A 19,865-nucleotide genomic window follows, 5' to 3' on the forward strand; every position below is an offset into this window, starting at 1 on the left:
AGTTTAATGTGTATAAGATAATTTGATATATGTATATACTGCAAAATGATTATCACAATAAGTTTACTTAATACCCACCACTTCACATAGTTAATTTTTTTCTTGTGTTAAGAAACTTTTCATATCTACTCTGTTAGCAACTTTCTAATATACAGCACAGTATTGTTGACTATGGAACTTCCCAGTCCATGGAGTCGCAAAAAGTCAGACATGACTTAACAACTGAAACAACAACGTTGTTGACTGTAGTCACCATCCTGTAAATTACAGTCCTGTGCGTGCTGCGTGCGAAGTCATGTCAGTCATGTCTGACTCTTTGCGACCCTCTGGACTGTAGCCCACCAGGCTCCTCCGTCCTTGGGATTCTCCAGGCAAGCATACTGGGGGTGGGTTACCATGTCCTCCTCAAGGGGACCCAGGAACTGAACTCTTGTCTCTTATGTCTCCTGCATTGGCAGGAGGGTTTGTTTGTTTGTTTGTTTGTTTTACCTCTAGTGTCATCTGGGAAGCCCACATTACATGTCTAGGGCTTATTTATCTTATAATTGAAATTTGTGTCTTTTGACCACCTTCATCTATTTCATCAAACTTTTCCTGAATCTCACTGGGTGACTTGCCCCTCACAGTCCCCAGAAAAGTGGGTGGGATATCTTTATACTGGTGTGTCAACCCAGCAAAGTGGGTGGGATATCTTTATACTGGTGTGTCAACCCTTAGCCTCCCTAGAGGCTCAGAGACTTCATGGGGGAGGAGTTATGTAAAGACAGAGAGCAGGCAATTGATACTTGTTAGTAAACCAGCAATGTACACCACAACTACCCTCCCAGGGTTTTTCTGTTTGTTTTTTTTAATTGCAGGTTGCTCTTCTGCATTCCATGATGTCTTCTTCCTCTGCCCAGCCCTTCTATGTGGACAGTCCCCAGAGTCTCACTCTTGCTTTCTTCCCACCATTCTGTTATCCCCCAAGACAATTTGTTCACTTAAAAAAACACAAAACAAAAAACTTTTCATTTTGTATTGGAGTAAGGCTGATTAACAATGTTGTGGTAGTTTCAGGTGAGCAGCGAAGAAGCTCAGCTATACACACACATATATTCCCCTCCCGTTCAGGCTGCCACATAACACAGAGCAGAGTTCCAATTGGTTTACTTTTGAGGCTGTATATACCAACTTCCAAATCTACAACTCCAGTTCTCTGAGTTCTCCAAACTGTAGACTTGCATATCGTTGTGTATTGGATGTAGATACAGACGTGTTTCAAACTGAGTTAGTCAACATGACCCAAAGATCAGCACATCCTTCTGTATTCCTCACCTCAGTGAGTGACTTCATTAAACATTATTTCCTAAGTTCTTTTAGACCCCTTTCACTTCCCAGCATTGGAGTAATCACAAAACCCTGTTGATCTAGCCACCAAAAGTTAACAGGGCCACATGCTCAGAAATCTTTTCTGTATTACCCTTTCTCTCCAATCTGTTATTTGCTCTTGTCATATGTAATCCATGGCACTGCATATGAAACTGTATAAAAGAACCTCCATTGACTAGCCTCTTGACTGCAGTTGCCACATCTTACTAGTTTTTAATATCCCTGTTCTCAGCAAACAACTTGAACACTGTTGGTGTTCAGGAAATGTTAGATGATTGTAGAATGACTTTAGTCTTTAGACACTTACTGGGTCACTGTGATTTCTAGACATTCTCCCAAGCTCTGAATGTTTGATGTTCTTCCTTGACAGACTTGGTCCTGCCTTCAAGTGGGTGGAGTAATGGGAAAATGCCAGAAGCTGTGTCCCAAGGCTGTGAGTGTCAGGTCATGGCCAGGGTAAACAATTTGAAACTAGGTCAGGGATCCAAATTGGGCTGCTGAATCTAGGAGCTAAAGCATGAAACCAGTTGTGTTGGTATCTGGGTTTTTGAAGAGGCTGGCGGGAAGAAAATCCCAGGTCCATGTGAGACAGCTATGGCAGCTTTTCATGAAGTTTGAGATGCTCAGACTGTTATGGACCCTGTAATACAAAGATGAATAGGGGATGATCCCTAATCTAGTAGGAACTCAGAGTCATGTGGGAAAATAGATATGCAACAAAAACTTAGACTTCACCGTAAGAAGTGAAATAGTGAAACATGCCTATAGCACTAAGGGATCCAGACATGGAAGCTGATGCCTGTGCTTAGGAGAAATTGTGGTGACCTTGAGAGGATGCTTGTTAAGAAAAGTTTCTCTCTCTCTTTTTTAAGATTATATCTCAGATTTGGCATTTAACTCCATAGATGTCCTCAGGACAAACCACTTTCTTTAATACATAGGCAAAAGTTGTTTTCTTCCACTGAATCTATGTCACAATTTTTTTTCCCGGGCTCATAGGGCCTGTTCCCTGGTAGAAATTTTTTCAATAGCTTTGTATTCAAGTTATAAATATGAGAGCATTTTTAAGGGTAGTTTTTATGCATAAAAATGATTATTCATAGTTTAGTATATAAAAATTAATATTCATCATATTAAAATTAAATATACTATACATTTATGTGATAAATATTTGGTTCTTAAGTTTAGCTTGTAAATATTATCCTAATTAAAAGTCTACTAAATTTGGACATTACTTGTATGGAACTTTAAAAACGTTTTTAAAATAAACACCCTTAAGCCTTTAAAAAGCATTTATACATTTAACACATGTGATTTTCCTATTAAATGCTGTATCAAACACTTGTGTGATTTAATAAAGAAAATTCTTCCCAGATTCTTAACTGTTCTAAGTCTAATGGAATATAAATGTGGATAAACTTAAATATTCTTATATATAAAGTTAGATTTCAACTAGTCTAAATGCCTTATATAATTATACATTTTAAATTTATGGGGTTGACTTTTTACTCCAGTAGGTCAAATTTCCTTTCACATTATCAACACTTAAAGTAACCAAGTATGTTCAGACTTTTAAATGTAGAAATATTAATTATAGCAACCTACATTGCTAGAACACCATTTTCTAGACTTACTGACCTTATGGAAATTTCACTAGTTTACATATATTTGTGTGTATATATGTGTGTGTGTGTCTCTATGTGCACATGTGTGGTTCTATGAAATTTTTTTTAAATTTTATTTTATTTTTAAACTTAACATAATTGTATTAGTTTTGCCAAATATCAAAATGAATCCACCACAGGTATACATGTGTTCCCCATCCTGAACCCTCCTCCCTCCTCCCTCCTCATACCATCCCTCTGGGTCGTCCCAGTGCACTAGCCCCAAGCATCCAGTATCGTGCATCGAACCTGGACTGGCTTCTCATTTCATACACATGATATTATACATGTTTCAATGCCATTCTCCCAAATCTTCACACCCTCTCCCTCTCCCATAGAGTCCATAAGACTGTTCTATACATCAGTGTCTCTTTTGCTGTCTCAAACACAGGGTTATTGTTACCATCTTTCTAAATTCCATATATATGCGTTATTATACTGTATTGGTGTTTTTCCTTCTGGCTTACTTCACTCTGTATAATAGGTTCCAGTTTCATCTACCTCATTAGAACTGATTCAAATGTTTTCTTTTTAATGGCTGAGTAATACTCCATTGTGTATATGTACCATAGCTTTCTTATCCATTCATCTGTTGATGGACATCTAGGTTGCTTCCATGTCCTGGCTATTATAAACAGTGCTGCGATGAACATTGGGGTACACGTGTCTCTTTCCCTTCTGGTTTCCTCAGTGTGTATGCCCAGCAGTGGGATTGCTGGATCATATGGCAGTTCTATTTCCAGTTTTTTAAGGAATCTCCACACTGTTCTCCATAGTGGCTGTACTAGTTTGCATTCCCACCAACAGTGTAAGAGGGTTCCCTTTTCTCCACACCCTCTCCAGCATTTATTATTTGTAGACTTTTGGATCGCAGCCATTCTGACTGGTGTAAAATGGTACCTCATAGTGGTTTTGATTTGCATTTCTCTGATAATGAGTGATGTTGAGCATCTTTTCATGTGTTTGTTAGCCATTTGTATGTCTTCTTTGGAGAAATGTCTAAAAAATATGGAATGCTTCACGAATTTGCGTGTCATCCTTGCGCAGGGGCCATGCTAATCTTCTCTGTATCGTTCCAATTTTAGTATATGTGCTGCCGAAGCGAGCACTGAAATTTTATCCCATATATAAATTAATGTAACCACCACAGTCAGGATACAGAATGGTTCCATCATTACAAAGGCACTGTCTTGCTATCCCCTTAGGAGGAAACTATTTTATTTACTTTTGTCCTGCCAAAGCACTGCACTATGTCAGGTACATGACAGACATCCAATAAAATGTTTGTTAAATATACCAGTACATGACTACATAGGACTAGGAGAATGTACCCAATTTGTTTGGATAAAGAAACATTAATATGTTTACCAGACTTCAGTTTCTTTAACAAATTCCATCTCATGATGACTGACTTGCAAAGAACACAAAATTCTCAGCTACCAAATCTCATAGAAATGTTGCATCACTAATTAACCTGAATCTTGTAATCAAGACTTTGCTGACTATTCCTTGGCGGACCCCTGGTTAGAATTCTGCACTGCCACTGCAGGTGGCACAGGTTCGATCTCTGATCGGGGAACTAAAAAAAAAAAACAAAAAAACTTTGCCAACCTGGAAAGCTTACAACTCTTGAGGCCTCAATACACCTCAATAAACAATGTGTCCATATAGTTACAAGTTTTCAATAAATGACATGAAATCCATATGGATAAGTTATGTGAAATGTCTTTTGGACATCCGCTGGGATCCAGACCAGAGAATGGAGGCAGCCTGACGGGAAAGTCAGAGCTCCAGGCCCGTGAGGCCTGACTTCCTCTTGGTTCCGGTTACTAATACTGTCCCAGAGCAAACAGAAATATGACCCTCCATTAACTTGCTTTAGACTGACAACAATAAAATTTCCCCTAATGGTACTAGGGGGAAATCGACTACTCCTGCAAGATATTTGCACATTGTTGGCTGTTTCTTGACCTCAAGATATCTTTTTGGAAGCATTTAAAGAACTAAGGAAAGAAATTGCCCTTTAAGTCGACCTTGTGACAGAAGGAGGTGGGAAAATAATTACACTGCATACCAGGCCTTACCTTTGCACAGAATAACTACATGACAAATACTAAAGCAAACACACTGGAAGAATACCATAATATTCATTCGCCTCGTTTCTGATAAGAAAGGTTTATGCATTTTTATATCTTTAAAACCTTTGTTTTGCAGGGTTTGCTTTAGCCGGTTGCCTCTTACTCACAGTGTGTGGAGACTGAATCACTTTGGAATCCATTTTTCTTGAGTTACTTGAAATGTAGCATGCAGTGCATTTTGCATTAGGAACCCCAGGTACAACCTGTTTCTGTAAATGATTGATTTCCATGGATCTGTTTCTTTAATTGATTTGATATTTACTTAAGAAAGTTCTTTCTTTGCTTGCCTTGTCAGCCCTCTCTGAGAGCTTTCGTAAAGTGTGTCGCCATCATAAATAGGCAGGTTCCTTCCCAGACCAGCTGTTTCTCTGATTGTGCGGGGTCTTCACTGCTGTGTGCAGGCTTTCTCTAGTGTGGTGAGCAGGGGTTTCTCACGGTGGCTTCTCTTGTTGCAGAGCCTGGGCTCAGTAGTTGTAGTTCACAGTCTCTAGAGCGCAGGCCCAGTAGCTGTGGTGCCCGGGGTTCTGTTGCTCTGCAGCATGTGGAAACTTCCTGGACCAGGGATCAAACCTGTGTCCCCTGCACTGGCAGGCAGATTGTTATCCACTGTACCGCCAGGGAAGTCTACATGGATTTTAAATAAAAGCATCTTTAGAAAGTCTTTTGCTAGTTTTATTGATTCTAAAATTCAATCTAAATAAAAGCAGGGTGATTGCTATGAAAACTGAGTTGTGGCAAGCTCTGTGCCAGCCCTCCCAACTACACTGCTAGCCTGAAGCCATTCTGGAGGGGCTACTGGATATGGAAATTGTGAGGCAAAGTCCTCTAACTGGGAGGCCAGTAAGTCTAGAGGGCTGTAGTGTCTCTACCTCTCTGGGTAACAGTGATTCTAAGGTCTTAAAGTAATTTTTGCGTGTTCAGTCTTTGTCCCAGGTCACTCTGGTAGTGAGGCTTGTAAGGTGCACACTCTTTGAGTTAAACGTTTCAGTTTCATGGAGCTGGTTGGAAGAGTCCAGGCCCCGAAGACAGGGCTTGGAGAAGAGACCTCCCCATTCTGTACCTGCTTCTCTTTTTCAGCAGCAACCAGAAGCTGTTCAATCCCTTTTCACTACCTTTTCTCTCTGGGTTAAAAGTGCTGCAGAATAATATTCCAAGAAGCACCTATGCTGTTTGTCTTAAGCTCACTTAAAAGGAGAGTGATTTTTATATGGAGTTACCAAGACCAAGATCATCAGACCAAAAAAGAGCTGAGAAAGAAAACTGCCTTCCAAAGCTTCCAGCCATTGCAGCCACTGGATCCTGTTGGTAGCCAGAGTTTACATCTGCAAATGACTCCAACCCAAAGCCCCTGGCTGCAGTCTTCCAGTTGGCACTGACAACTGAAGGGAGTCACTGAATTTTTCTTTGAGAAGGTCACGGTGCAGGGGAAACCCTATTCAGCCTTCTAGGGAACTTCCAGAGCTATGGACTGGGGGCCGCATTACTTAGGCAATTAGACGTGCTTTCCAAATGTCTGTGCTTCTTTTTGCCCTTATCAACACGAGTGTTTGCCCAAAGGTGGCTCTCTGCTTTATCCTTGCTTTTGAGGAGGAAAGCATTGTTAGTGGAGAGGGCAGACTGAGGGCAGAGAATTGCTCATTTTTCTACATCATGGAAAATAGAGGATATGCTGGAAATGTATCCTTTCAACTGGCTTAATCCTTTCAGTAAGGCTGGTTTCAATGAGCTCCATTGTGTTCAGTCCTTACTTGAGAACATGATAAAAATAGAAAAAAATAGAACACTTAGAGGACTACGTCTCTAGAATCAGAGTGAAAAGCAGAGTTGAGGTAATTGTCTAGATAATCCAAGAAAAACCAAAGAGAAACAAAATAAAACCCACTGCTGTTGAGGAGGGGGAGAAAAAAGAGAAAAAAGCAGCATTAGGAACTTGAACGATCCAGTCTGTTTCTCTGCATTGTTCAAATTCACCAGCTCTGCATCTATATTTACTTTTTCTACACAGACTGAGCCTAAGTTATGTTGAAGAGTTTTTTTCCCCCAATATTATCTCAAGTACTACCTCCCAAATGCCTTTGCTTTAAAGTATTCCTCTTTGCCCTATTTCCCAGTAAGAAAGAAAATAGATCTCACCATAGATTTATACATATTTTTCTATAAAACAACAGTATAAAAAGTAGATGGCTCTGGGGTTCAGAGAGATTTCTTTTTCGTTTGTTTCTGTGACTTCCCCTTAGCAGGTTGCTAAAGGCTGGAGATGGTTTATCTCCACCCTCTCATGTTTTAAACCTGTTGCTTTATGCTTGGCTAAGTGCCTGTCATGTGTGTTGGTTGCCAGCACAACAGCTTGGCTCATTTGGAAAATCAAGAAATCCAATTTCCTCCAAGATTTCAGCTGGTAATATTCCACTGGATGCACGCGAGACGCTGCCTGACTTGGAGATGCCGTCCTGGCTGGAGTTCTCCTTAGACGGGTTTCCCACGTTGGGATCACTACTGGTCTCTCAGATGACACCCCCTGACCATGTTGTTTTAAAGGCACTGTTTCTCTCATCACCCCTCCCCCATGAACCCAAACCTTTCATTCATTCATCTTATTTTTCCTTCTGCCTCTTTCTTAGCATACCCAGTCACTGAGTCCTGTGGATTCTTTTTCCTGCAAAGTTTCCCTTGCCTAATCTTTTATTTTATTCCCATTCCCTGAGTTTGGGTTCCTAGTTTCTTATCCCTCTTAATAATCCTCTGCTTTCTTCAGTCTCATCCGTTTGGCTTTTTTCTGCACAAATTGATCTTGTTTTGTATTGGTTGTGTTGGTTTCTGGTGCTCAGCGAAGTGAATCAGCTCTGTCTATATACATGCCCTCACTCTTGGACCTCTCTCCCGTCCCTTCCATCCCAACCCTCTAGGTCATCACAGAGCGCTGAACTGAGCTCCCTGAGATACACACTGCCTTCCCACCTGCTGTCTGTTTTACACATGCTAGTGTGTATGTGTCAACCTCAATCTCCCAGTTCATCCCACCTCCTTTACCCCCTCCACTGTGTCCATACATTCATTTTCTACATCTGCATCTCTATTCCTGCCCTGCAAATAGGTTCATCTGTATCATTTTTTTAGATTCCACATTATGTGTCAATGTATGATATTTGTTTTTCTCTTTCTGACTTACTTCACTCTGTATGACACATTCTGGGTCCATGTCTCTACAAATGACCCAATTTCATTCTTTTTTATGGCTCAGGAGAAGGAAATGGCAACCCACTCCAGTGTTCTTGCCTGGAGAATCCCAGGGACGGGGGAGCCTGGTGGGCTGCCGTCTATGGGGTTGCACAGAGTCGGACACAACTGAAGTGACTTAGCAGCAGCAGTATCCTAATGTATATATGTATCATATCTTCTTTATCCATTCATTTGTCGATGGACCTTCAGGTTGCTTCCATGACCTAGTCACAAATCAAGAGTCACCCATTCCTAATCTGTCCAAAGTAAATGCCAGAACAACCTTCCTTGATGCTTTTCTTAATTGAATTGTATTTTATTTTTTGCACAAACATCTTTTACAACTTCTTGCTGCCAAAAAGATTTGCCCAAATCCTTTACCCTGGTGTTGAAAGCTTTTGTCAGCTTGGTTCTGATGACTTTGGAGCCTGAAGTGAAGAGTCAGCTCCAAGAAGCTGGGTCTCTTGGCTTTCTGCGTGAAATGCTTTTCCTCCTCTTGCTCATCCATCAAAGTCCTAACCATCTCTCAAGGCTAGATCAGACATCCCAATTCTTCCAGGAAGGTTTTTCTGACTACCTTGGAAGGAAGTGGCCATCTTTGATCTGGAGTCACAGAATCTTAGAGTTTGAAGGCATCTGGAGGATGCTGAGTCCTACTTTTTACCCTGAAGCACATACTTTGACCTTTGCTTGAGCATGTCCAAGACGGGGAACACACATAGCAGTTCTTTGCATTTGGGGGCCAATGTTATTAATGGGGGTTTCCCAGATGCCACTAGGGTAAAGAATCCACCTGCCAATGCAAGAGATGCAGGAAACGTGGGTTCAGTCCCTGGCTTGGGAAGATCCCCTGGGGGAGAAAATGACAATCTACTCCAGTATTCTTGCCTGGAAATTCCCATCGACAGAGGAGCCAGGAGGGCTACAGTCCATGGGATCGCAAAGAGTTGGAAACCTGAGTGACTGAGCACATTATTAATGGGAATTTCTTTATCTTACTCTCTCTCTCTGGGATAATTTCTGCCTCCTTGTATCTTACTCATGTGTGTTTTGTCCTTGGGAGCAATACAAAAATACCACCCTTTTCCTATATCAAAGCCTTTCAAATATTTGTTGAAAGGTGTCATAGCTATTTTGATTAATCCAAATGCAACCTCATTTCTTCAATTATTTTTTAAATGGCATTTTGATACAATTTTGAAAGATTACTTTCCATTTATAGCTATTACAAAATATTGGCTATATTGCTTGTGCTACACAATACATCTTTGAGCCTATCTTACATCCAATGGTTTGTACCCTCCAGCCCCCCACCCCAGTTCTTTTATTTTTTAACAATAAATCAACTTTATTTATTTTTATTTTCGGCCGCACTGGGTCTTCATAGGCTTTTCTACTTAAGGTAAGCCGGGGCTGCTCTCTAGTTACAGTGTGTGGGGGCTTCTCACTGTTGTGATTTCTTTTGTTGTAAAGTTCAGGCTCTAGGGTGCATGGGCTTCAGTAGTTGTGGCGCATGAGCTTAGGTGCTCCGGGGACATGTGCAGTCTTCCCAGATCAGGGATCAAACCTGTGTCCTCTGCATTGACAGGCAGATCCTAACCAGTGGACCACAAAGGAAGTCCCACCCCAGTTATTTCTGTATTAAAGTGGTTTTGAAATCACCCTCCATCTTGGCTAATTTTTTTTTTTTTTTGCCATTCTATATGGCTTGTGGGATCTTAGTTCCCCGACCAGGGATTGAGTCTTAACCACTAGAAAGCCAGGGAATTCCCCATCTTGACTCTTTCATCTGGAGGTGTACCAGGAGTGTTGACAATAATCTTAAAATAGAGAGTCCAGGAAAAACACAACTTTCCTGATCCATAGCATTCATTCCAGAGAACTTGCTATGCTTGTGCCACTCATTTGGCTCATTACATATTGTAGCATATACAGAGTTTCTTTAGGCACAGAGGAAGGAGGGACTATGCCTCTGCATCTGCTTGTCAACTAGATGATCAGCCCTGGAGAAAGCAGCAACTTGGACCTGAAGGCGCAGAATCGAGTAGGCTTCTGATAGTTGATTGTGAGAAACTAACTCAAGTGATGAACATTGCTAAACCTAGTGCTCACTTCTCAGCTCTTAGATTTTTGATCTCTTGGCAGCATCAGCACTGTTTTTACTTTTTAATATTTTTTGGCTGTGCTGTGCGGCATGCAGGATCTTAGTCTCCTGCAATGAAAGCATGAAGTCCTAGCCACTGTACCACCAGAAAATTCCCAGCATTGACACTGTTAACCATCTTCTCTTTCTGGCAACTCTTCCTTTGGTTTTCATGACAGTCTACTCTGTGGGTTTTCTCCCTAATTTTCTCACTTTTAGTCAGATTTGTAATTTCTCTTTGTTGTTGATTTTCTTTGGGGCTCTTCCTAATACCCTTTCCCCTCTTACTTCTGTATCCTCCCTGTCCCTTCCCTTCCCTGGTGTCCATCTTCTCAGGCACAGATCACTGTCATTATCTCTTACAGTCAGATTTTGGAAGCCTGGGAATGCATAAAAATGGTTCAACTTTAAAGTCTTCTCGGGCATGCAAAACAGTGGAAGAAAGACAAAGGAAGAGATTTGAGAGATATTTGGAAGCTGGAATTGGGTGGCTCAGCGGTAAAGAATCTACCTGCCAATGCAGAAGATACAGGTTCAATCCTTGAATCGGGAAGATCCCCTGAAGAAGGAAATAGCAACCCACTCTAGCATTCTTGCCTAGGAAATCCCATGGACAGAAAAACCTGGTGGGCTACAGTCCATGGGGTCACACAGAATATGATTGGCAGAGCCACTGAGCATGAGTGAAGAAAATTAGTGAACTTAACGATTTACTAGATTCTAGGATGAGAACAGAGAAAGGAAGCATGAAGAGTGATGGGTAATGCTAACATTTTTAGCTCCAGGTGGTATGTGCGTGTGTGAACTTGAGGGGAGGAGTGTTGGGATATCACACTGCACACCTCACAGTCCCCATCAGAGTGCTCACTGCACTGTATTGTAGTCACGTGTTTAGCTGTGTAACCCATACAGCAGACACTGCAGATTCTGGGGGGGCGAGGACTGAGCACGTGTCTATGGTGTTCATGGTTGGATACCCTTCTGCTTGCACAGGGCTTGGGATACTCCAAGTGCCTAATATGAAACTGCTCTAAAATAGATAAACAACAAGGTCTTACTATGTAGCCCAGGGAACTACAGTCAATAGCTTGTAATAAGCTGTAATAGAAAAGAATCTGAAAAGGAATCTATACATTCTGATATGTATATATATATATTCAAATATATATTTCTGAATCACCTTGTTAAACACCAGAAGCTCACACAACATTGTAAATCAACTATACTTTGACACAAAAAATAAAGAATATATTATTGTTGAATGAGTGAATGAGTTCTTGTAGTTTAATATCACAGATTGTGACCTGTTAAAAAATATCTTTTTAGAAAAAGGCTTGGCGGGGGCAGTTTAAAGTGAATGAGGAAAGAACCTGCTGTCGTATCTTGCTGCATATTACTGAAGTTACAAAATAGAAAAAAAAAAAGACAAAAGATGGAACTTTAAAATGTATGACATTAACTGAACATCAAGATATGCTGTAACACACTGGAGCCAATCAGTGAAGTGCTGAGTGTCTATTATGGACCAGGCTCTGTGTTAGGGTCGGAGACTAGTGATCAAACATCTGTGTTTGCTCAGGAAAGGCCTGGTTTATGACTATTGTGCCAAATGAATTATTAAAAATACTCTCATACTCTAAAATACTCTCATAATCTAAAGTGTTTTTATCAGGACAGTATGTTAACTGATCACACTAACCCTGGGGAATGCAAGTAATTTCCATTTAAATTAAGAAAGAAGGTTGTAATTAATAGTGGACTAGATGGTATTACACTTCCCAGGTGGTGCTAATGGTAAAGATCCTGTCTGCCAATTCGGGAGACATTCCTGGGTCGGGAAGATCCCCTGGAGGAGAGCATGGCAACCATTCCAGCATTCTTGCCTGGAGAATCTCATGAAAAGAGGAGCCTGGTGGGCTATAGTCCACGGTGTTGCACAGAGTTGAACACGACTGAAGCAACCTCACACAAAATCACATAGATGGGATTCAGAGCATCAGCAGAAAGGCTCACAGAGATTTAGGGCTGTCAGGAAATTTGCCCCAGGACAGTGCTGGGAGGAAAAAAACAAACCTCAAACTCCAAATAGAGTCAAGACATCTCTAAAAGTAAGGTCAAACGGTTGATCTAGACAGGAGCCTAAAATGGCGTCATCATCAAGAGATTGCCATCTCTTTTTTCCTTGGCTTGAAATTCCCACTGAGTCATCCCTTGGGTTTCTACAAAAAAGATGTGGAGAAGGGGGAGAGTCTTGTTTTCAGAATGCTTCTATTTTTTCCCTATTAAATGATAGTCTTAGTGATATAGAATTCTATTATTTTCTGTTGACCAGTCATGAGAGAATGTTATTAAGTGAATAGTTACGTAATCACAATAGTAAAAGCTGTTTATCAGTTCAGAATGTTACTATTTTTTAAAAAAAGTTATTTTATGGAACTACAGTTGATTTATGATGTGTTAATTACTACTGTATAGCAAAATGATTCAGTCATACATATATACATTCTTTTTTTATATCCATCCCTATTATGGTTTATTATAAGATATATAAGATACTGAATGTAGTTTCCTGTGTTATACAGCACGGCCTTGTTGTTTACCCATTCTACGTATAATAGTTTGCATCTGCTAATCCCAAACTCCCAATCCACTCCTCCTCTGCTCCCTCTCCTGGCTTGGCGACTACAAGTCTGTTCTCTATGTCTGTGAATTTGTTTCCATTTTGTAGATTCATTTGTGTCACATTTTAGATTCTACATATAAGCGGTGTCATATTGTATTTGTCCTTCTCTCTTTCTAACTTATTTTAGGATGATAATCTCTAGTTCCATCCATGTGGCTGCAAATGGCATTATTTCATTCCTTTTTATGTCTGAGTAATATTCCATTGTGTACATGTACACACCACATCTTCCTCTCAGAATGCTACTCTTACAGAGCAGTGTGGCCAGCGAAGGACTGAGACCACCCCTTATATTCTTGTAAAGCTTTTTCTCATTGACTGATGATCAGCAAGAGCAAGTTTGAAGTCTGCTTAGTTTTCACCTTGGCAGGGAACAGAGAAGATAAGAAGGAATAGACCCTGGGGAAGCTTAATAAAAACTGACAATAGTCTGGGCCCAATATGAGCCTTGAAAGGGTTGATGAGTCCTACATACCTGGAAGAGCTGAAAAAATTGTAACTGGAGGAAGGTGGCCACGAGAGAGGCACCAAAATGAAATCAAGTGTAATGATGTGGAGGACTTTTTTCATGAGAATTCTAAAGGGGCTGTCTCTCATGGTAAAGGTAGAGACATACACTGAGTATCCCAGGAGCAGATGGCCCCAGAGGAGTGCTGGAAGAGTGTGCAGAGAGGGAGAGAGTTTCCCAAGTCCTTTGAAAGGGAAACCCGGGGAGAAGGAGTGAAGTGTCTAAAGAGGATTTTTAGGAAATTTTAGGAATTCTCGGAGAGGCATAGGTTTTACCAACTTCACCCAATAGCGTGGATGCTGGCAAGGATCTGGGGATCTCCATGTATGCCAAGCACATAATTTGTATTGTTATTTTTCAACAGAATAAGGATTATGGATATAATCCATATTAATCTATAATCCATATTAAGATATAATCCTGAATAAAATAAAAAATATTACTGAAGTCATGTGGCTCAGTTGTGTCAGACTCTTTGCAACCCCATGGACTGTAGTCCATCAGGCTCCTTTGTCCATGAAATTCTCCAGGCAAGAATACTGAAGTGGATTGTCATTTCCTTCTCCAAGGGATCTTCTCATCCCAGGGACTGAGCCTACATCTCTTTCATCTCCTGCATTGGCAGGCACAATCTTACAATGTGCCACCTGGGAAGCTGGAAGTCACGTGACTTCTCGCTATCTATCTATCTATACATCTCTTCCTTAATGAATAATAAAATAGATATTTTTGTGTGTGAGTGTGAAGAGGACTCCTTAAAAACTTTGGAAGCAGAAAGGTGATAAACTCAGGTTGGAAGTGAAGTGAAGTGAAGTGAAGTGAAGTGAAGTCGCTCAGTCGTGTCCGACTCTTTGCGACACCATGGACTGTAGCCTACCAGGCTCCTCTGTCCATGGAATTTTACAGGCAAGAATACTGGAGTGGGTTGCCATTTCCTTCTCCAGAGGATCTTCCCAACCCAGGGATCAAACCCAGGTCTCCTGCATTGTAGGCAGATGGTTTTACCATCTGAGCCACCAGGAAAGTAAAAACTCAGGTTGGGGGCAGCCTCAATTCTTATTCCTGGAGAAGGGAAAGGCTACCTGGTCTAGTACTCTGGCCTAGAGAATTCCATGGACTGTATAGTCCATGGGGTCACAAAGAGTTGGACACAACTGAGTGACTTTCACTTTCATTTTCAATTCCTTATTAATCTCTCTGTGTCTTTCTACTTCATATATTATTGTAATCATTGTACAGTGTTGAAATTTCATGTAGAAACAGCACACAGATTTTGCTTTTAATAAAAAACCCAGAGGTTCTTTCTGACATAGGAATGTGATGTCTTCTTTGCATTTTCTCTGGGAAGATGAGAAAAATAAAGGGGCTGATGCATGCTTAGGGCATGTCTTGGAGGCTTTTGTTGACTGTGACAATGTTAAAAATATTGATAGGCAAAAGAAAACTGACTTACTTCTTGATGTACTCTGGGTTTATATCTGTTGAGTTCAGTTCAGTTCAGTTGCTCAGTTGTGTCTGACTCTTTGCGACCCTATGGACTGCAGCATGCCAGGCTTTCCTGTCCATCACCAACTCCTGGAGCTTACTGAAACTCACGTTCATCAAGTGATGCCATCCAACCATCTCATCTTATTCTCTGTCGTCCCCTTCTCCTTCTGCCTTTAATCTTGCCCAGCATCAGGGTTTTTTCCAATGAGTCAGTTCTTTGCAACAGGTGGCCAAAGTATTGGAGCTTCATCTTCAGCATCAGTCCTTCCAATGAATACTCAGGACTGATCTCCTTGAGGATGGACTGGTTTGACCTCCTTGAAGTCCAAGGGACTCTCAAGAGTCTTCTCCAACACCACAATTTAAAAGCATCAATTCTTCAGCACTCAGCTTTCTTTATGGTCCAACTCTCACATCCATACATGACTACTGGAAAAACCATAGCTTCGACTAGACGGACCTTTGTTGGCAAAGTGATGTCTTTGCTTTTTAATATGCTGTCTAGATTGGTCATAGCTTTTCTTCCAAGAAGCAAGCCAGTCTGTTGTTCCATGTCCAGTCTAACTGTTGCTTCTTGACCTGCATACGGATATCTGTGGCAATTAGCTAGTCATGTTGTGTTTGTTCTTTGTAATGCTGATGTCCCTCTCACAGCATCCTTCTTTCCTCTGCTCTCTGGTTCAGTTGGGTTAGTAGCTTTACTCTTGCAATGCTTTCTGTTTCCTGTTAATATTTAAGGACTATGATGTGGCTATGTGAGTGAGTATTGATGTTCTGGCTTCTTTCATTAAACATATCGTCAATTTCCCCACATCATTCAAATTTTCATTTAAAATGACTGTTTCCCTAGAGTCCCATGTGTATACCTTATCATTCATTAAACTCTTTTGTGGACCCTGGTGGGCTACAGTCCATGGGACTCATGTACATGACTGAGCAGAGCATAGCAGCAAGTTCTTTTGTGGGTAATTTCTCAGATTTTTGCCATTAGAAACAATGCTGTGGTCTACAGGGTTGTGGGATCAGGTTGTCTGCCTCCACCCCGAATTATTCTTCTGGTCGTAGTAGTCTGATATGCTCAGGGCACCACTTCCTCACCCTCTGCCCATGTGCTCAGAATAGGGCTCAAGAGTTGAGCCTATGGTCTGCTCACCGGCTTCCCCTGCCTACATTAGTCCATGGGTCAGCAACGGGCTTGTGAGCCAGTCAGAGCCAATTACATGCACTGAATCCTTGGCTAAGACTTCTGAGAGACTCACAGTCTCTCCTCCAGGATTTACAATGAGAGGCCAGGAAAGTGATATCGCTGCCTCCGCAGGGAGCCTCAGAATGACACCCGTGAGGAAAACAGAGCAGAACCCAAAGACAGAAGCCACAGAAAACAACAAAAACAAACAGACAAAACCTTCAGTCCTGTTAGGCACCTTGACTTTTCATTTATTGAACCACTAAATCCTACATCTAGTCCCCTGCCCCCTAGTACACATCTGTCTGCCTTGAGGGCCCTGTTGTAACCTGTTTGTTCACATATCTTGTTTTGAGTTTTCATTGACTTTTTTCCCCTTTATTTTTTAATTGAAGCATCAAAGTTGTGTTATTTTCAGGCGTACAGCAAAGTGATTCAGTTATACACACATATATATATGTATATAAATCTATTCTTTTTCAGATTGTTCACATATCTTTGACCTCATAGCAAGTAACAGCTGATACGTGCTGAGTGCTTGCCTTCTGTCCAGCATCATGTGAAAGGCTTTCCATTAGTGATCACATTTAGCCCTTATAATAATCACCACAAATGGCTACTATTACCATCTTCACTTTACACATAAGAAAACTAAGGCTCAAAGAAAAGGGGAGAATAAAACACTAGTGCAAAGTCACAAGCAGAGCCAGGATTCAATCCTTGGTTTGTTCCAAGGCCAGAGCTATATAACATCTACTTTTCTGCTACTCCTAACTTCCTTTATTCATTCCCTAAGTACAAAATGAACTTTTATATGGAATCAGAAAGACTCAAGCACATAAAGCCTCTGTGAAGAGCAGTGTAAAGAGTTAAAGGTTTTGATCCTGGAGCAGGATACAAGAAAATAAAAGGCTAGGTTTTAGAAAGAGCAAAAGAAGAAGTGTCTGAGAAAAGTCCAGAGATGAAGTTTAGTTTGTCCAGAGCTGAGAGCTCATGTGGAAACATGAGTGATGAGATTGAATCAGATTTTGAATCCTACTTTAAAAAGTCTAATCGTGGTATTAGTAGCAATGGGGAACCCTTGATTACTTCAGAAAGTGTGAAAGACTCTTAATTTGGTGGTGCTCCATGAACCATGCATGTTCATTTACTTGTGGCTTCCCTCCACACTGATTTCAGTTGGCTATTTAAATTGTTATGTCAGTTATGTCTGACTCTTAGTGATCCCATGTATTGCAGCACGCCAGGCTTCCCCGTCCTTCACCATGTCCCAGAATTTGCTGAAACTCATGTCCATTGAATTGGTGCTGTCATCCAACCATCTCATCCTCTATCATCCCCTTCTCCTTCTGCCTTCAGTCTTTCTCAACATCAGGGTCTTTTCCAGTGAGTTGACTCTTCTCATCAGGTGGCCAAAGTATTGGAGCTTCAGCTTCAGCATCAGTCCTTTCAATGAATATTCAGGGTTAATTTCCCTTAGGATTGACTGGTTGGGTCTTCTTGCGGTCCAAGGGACTCTCAAGAGTCTTCTCCAACACCACAGTTCTTTAGCAGACATCATGTAAATGAAAGCCTGTTGAGCACTGGTGCATTTCTCTTTCTTAGAACCCAACTGTCAACTGTGAAGAAGCCCAAGCAACTACAGAGAAAGGTCCATGGAGAAGAGGAGGTCACCTGGCTGACAACCCCAGCTGTGCTCCTGCTGGCATCTACCAGCTCTTGACAACCATGTGAAATGAGGTCATTTTGGATATTCCAGCCATCCTAGGCATTCCAACAGGGAGCCAAAGAATCACCCAGCCAGCCCTTAAAATGGTGAAAAACAATTAATTGCCGTTGCTCTAGGCCACAAAGTTTGGGGTGGTTTGTGATATAATAGATCAGTAACACAGTTCAAGCTGGTTTTAGAAAAGGCAGAGGAACCAGAGATCAAATTGCCAACATCTGCTGGATCATCAAAAAAGCAAGAGAGTTCCAGAAAAACATCTATTTCTGCTTTATTGACTATGCCAAAGCCTTTGACTGTGTGGATCACAAGAAACTGTGGAAAATTCTGAAAGAGATGGGAATATCAGACCACCTGACCTGCCTCTTGAGAAACCTGTATGCAGGTCAGGAAGTAACAGTTAGAACTGGACATGGAACAACAGACTGCTTCCAAATAGGAAAATGAGTACATCAAGGCTGTATATTGTCACCCTGCTTATTTAACTTATATGCAGAGTACATCATGAGAAACGCTGGGCTGGAAGAAACACAAGCTGGAATCAAGATTGCTGGGAGAAATATCAATCACCTCAGATATGCAGATGACACCACCCTTATGGCAGAAAGTGAAGAAGAACTAAAGAGCCTCTTGAAAGTGAAAGAAAAGAGTGAAAAAGTTGGCTTAAAGCTCAACATCCAGAAAACTAAGATCATGGCATCCGGTCCCATCACTTCATGGCAAATAGATGGGGAAACAGTGGAAACAGTGGTTGACTTTATTTTGGGGGGCTCCAAAATCACTGCAGATGGTGATTGCAGCCATGAAATTAAAAGATGCTTACTCTTTGGAGTAGCTCTTCCCTGTAGCTCAGATGGCAAAGAATCTGCTTGTAATGTAGGAGACCTGGGTTTGATCCCTGGGTTGGGAAGATCCCCTGGAGAAGGGAATAGCAGTTTACTCCAATATTCTTGCCTGGAGAACCCCATGGACAGAGGAGCCTGGCAGGCTACAAAGTCGCAAAGAGTTGGACACGACTGAGAGACTACTACTACTACTCCTTGGAAGGAAAGTTAAGACCAGCCTAGATAGCATATTAAAAATCAGAGACATTACTTTGCCAAGAAAGGTCCATCTAGTCAAGGCTATGGTTTTTCCAGTAGTCATGTATGGATGTGAGAGTTGGACTATAAAGAAAGCTGAGTGCCAAAGAATTGATGCTTTTGAACTATGGTGTTGGAGAAGACTCTTGAGAGTCCCTTGGACTGCAAGGAGATCCAACCGGTCCATCCTAAAGGATATCAGTCCTGGGTGATCATTGGAAGTACTGATGTTGAAGCTGAAACTCCAATACTTTGGCCACCTGATGCTAAGAGCTGACTCATTTGAAAAGACCCTGATGCTGGGAAAGATTGAGGGCAGGAGGAGAAGGGGATGACAGAGGATGAAATGGTTGGATGGCATCATGGACTCAATGGACATAGGTTTGGGTAGACTCTGGAATTTGGTGATGGACAGGGAGGCCTAGTGTGTTGTGGTTCATGGGGTCACGAAGAGTTGGACACGACTGAGCGACTGAACTGAACTGAACACAGTTGAGAGTGGTCTTGCTTGCCATCCCCCACCCCTTCTTCCTTCTAGCAAACATGAAGGGCTCTGTGGACAGTGCAAAGATCAAGAGAAGGAAGCCTCAGGATAGCTGTCCTGAAGGAGCATGGTGATCCTTGCCCCTCTGGCTCTGCCTTGCCTCTTTCTGAGCTTCA

General features: G+C 41.5%; 1 non-coding gene across 1 annotated transcript; it reads right to left on the reverse strand.

The window, feature by feature from the left end:
- Positions 1–4,034: 4,034 nt before the first annotated feature.
- Positions 4,035–4,141, reverse strand: LOC112449152 (U6 spliceosomal RNA). Its single transcript, XR_003037644.1, has one exon. It is a non-coding gene; the product is annotated as a U6 spliceosomal RNA (small nuclear RNA).
- Positions 4,142–19,865: the final 15,724 nt, after the last annotated feature.

This window comes from Bos taurus, chromosome 12 (genome assembly GCF_002263795.3).
Source record: "Bos taurus isolate L1 Dominette 01449 registration number 42190680 breed Hereford chromosome 12, ARS-UCD2.0, whole genome shotgun sequence".
In the NCBI taxonomy this organism is placed as follows: domain Eukaryota; kingdom Metazoa; phylum Chordata; class Mammalia; order Artiodactyla; family Bovidae; genus Bos; species Bos taurus.